Raw genomic sequence first — 2,713 nt, forward strand, 5'->3', positions numbered from 1 at the left:
CATTGCTGAGCAAACACATGTCATCTGAATCTCTCGACTGGGTCTGTGTTTCCACCACCCGCTGCCCAGGTGAGTCGAGACAATGGGCAGAGGGCCCAGCATTGGGTCTAAAGGGGAATTTCCCTGCTAAGACCACTTAGGAGCCGCAGGAATTTGCTATTGTAAAGGCAAACCAGTGGGACTCCCTGCCCCTGGGCATCAGTGGGGTTATCCTGTGAAACTCCCTGCCACTGGGTATCAGTAGGGTTAGCCTGTGAATGTCCCTGCCACCGGTAGCCCTGGGGTTAACACGGGGCACTCAATAGACAGAGGTAGGAGATGAGGTCTGTGACGTGGGTGAATTTTTCTGTTTTGTTTCATGTTAATCAGATGAGGTGTTCTCCATTTGCAGAGTCTAAACAACAGGATCCCACGTCCCTCCCACAGCCCAGGAGTCTTGGCTTCCAGCCGCTCCCCCATTCTCTAACTATTAGGCCATTCTACAGAGCAGACAGGACTCCATGCTAATAAGGAGGCAGCATGGCTGGGGGGCTGAGAAGCAGCTCGGTGGATTGAGACTTCCTGTGTTACAGTGAGGGTGAGAAGGAGCCTGCAAGCTCTCACGAATCAGAGTGTAGCAGCAGTTCCTGTGACAGGCAGATGAGCACAAGAGATGGGGTGGGGGAGGGCTGGCTTTTTCTTCCTGTAGCAGTAAGATGCACTCGCATCAGCTAAGAGTCAACAGCACCGATCCTCACCTAACTGAGTAGGCCTGATCCCCTGCCCTGAGGCAGATTAGAGCTGGCCACCCTAGAGGGGAAAGGCCCCAAGGCCCATTCCCTGCTCCCCTGAGCCAGCCAGACGTTCAGATCACGGCTACGTGGTATTCTCTGCATAGCTGCATATTTGATCTACTAGAGTGTCCCCTTCCCCACTCCTCCCACATCTGCTACCCCCCTTGTTCTCCCCTACTGCTCACAGCTCTATCCTGTAGCAGTGAGTTCCACCAGCTATAGCCCACTTTCTGACAATATCCAGCCTGGATATTCTGGAGGACCAGAGGGTGCCCAGCGAGGTCCTCTCCAATGTTACCTTCCGAACCCACTCTGGTATTTCTCCCTTCTCCTCTTCCACTCTCCCTTGTCGCCTCCAATATTGTCCCTTCCAACCCCTCTAATGTCTCTTCCCAGGGCACAGTGGAACAAGATATCATGGCACTCCCACCAACCACAGTGGCAAATTCCAGCAGGACCCCAGAGGCCATGAAGACCCCTCACCTGGCATCTGCTGTGTTGCTCTTTATCACCTTCCTGGTGGGTGTGATAGGGAACGGGCTGTACCTGTGGATGCTGGGGCTGAAGATGAGGAGGACGGTGACCACCACCCTCTGGTTCCTTCACCTGGTGTCCTGCTACCTCCTCTTCACCCGGCTGATCCCCTTCTTTGCCATCTGCATCCTCCTGGATTTTTACTGGGTCTTTGGCATGGCCATGTGCAAATTCCTCAATGCCTGCATCTCTATGGGCATGTTCTTCTCTGTCTTCCTTCTCGCCCTCATCAGTCTGGATTGCTACACCCTCACTCACCGTCCCATCTGGTCCCGGAATCACCGCACCATGCCCCGGGCTGGGAAGCTGGTTGTGGGTGTGTGGCTGGCCTCCTTCGGTCTCAGCGCTCCCTACCTGGTTTTCTGGGAGAGTCACGTGGTGGATGGGGACAGTATTGCCTGCATCAATAATTACAACATAACCGGAAATTAGAATGGAGCTGAGAAGCAGGACCTGTGGAGATGGGTCCAGTGGGCCGTCTTCACAGTCCAGTTCCTGCTGGGCTTCCTGCTGTCCTTCTGCACCATCGTGGGATGCTATGTCTGTGTGGGGATGAATATGAAGGAGAAGAATCTGGCATGGATTGGGAAGCCCTTCAAAGTCATTGGTGGCCACGGTGGTTTCCTTCTTCCTCGGCTGGCTGCCCTACTACCTATACCACGGCTTAAGGCTCTACAACAAGGAGGTGCCAGAGTTACTGAAGGACATTCTTTCAGTCATTTACAGCTTTTTCAAGCCAGGCCTTAAAAACCTTTAAGGATGGAGATGCCACCACCTCCCTAGGGAACCCATTCCAGTGCTTCACCACCCTCCTAGGAAAATAGTGTTTCCTAATATCCAACCTAGACCTCTCCCACTGCAACTTGAGACCATTGCTCCTTGTTCTGTCATCTGCCACCACTGAGAACAGCCGAGCTCCATTCTCTTTGGAACCCCCTCTAGAGGTAGTTGAAGGCTGCTATAAAATCCCCCCTCACTCTTCTCTTCTGCAGACTAAACAAGCCCAGTTCCCTCAGCCTCTCCTTGTAAGTCATGTGCCCCAGACCCCTAATCATTTTTGTGGAAACATATAGGAGCCTGGAAAACATGATCATAGATGATTAGGATTGGAAGAGACTTCAGGCCCAAAACTGGATGTAATACTTCAGATGTGGCCTCACCAGTGCCAAATAGAGGGGAATAATCGCTTTCCTCAATCTTCATTAATGATCTGTCTGATGGGATGGATTGCACCCTCAGCAAGTTTGCGGATGCCACTAAACTGGGCGGAAAGGTAGATATGCCAGAGAGTAGGGATAGGGTCCAAAATGACCTAGACAAATTGGAGGATTGGGATAAAAGAAATCTGATGAGGTTCAGCAAGGACAAGTGCAGAGTCCTGTACTTTGAGAGGAAGAATCCCATGC

At 52.2% G+C, this 2,713-nt stretch overlaps 1 pseudogene; it reads left to right on the forward strand.

Annotated features, from left to right (window-relative positions):
• LOC120390592 lies at positions 1-2,411 on the forward strand (annotated as a pseudogene).
• The last annotated feature ends 302 nt before the right edge of the window (positions 2,412-2,713 follow it).

The sequence above is a fragment of the Mauremys reevesii genome, linkage group 24 (assembly GCF_016161935.1).
Source record: "Mauremys reevesii isolate NIE-2019 linkage group 24, ASM1616193v1, whole genome shotgun sequence".
Lineage (NCBI taxonomy): Eukaryota > Metazoa > Chordata > Testudines > Geoemydidae > Mauremys > Mauremys reevesii.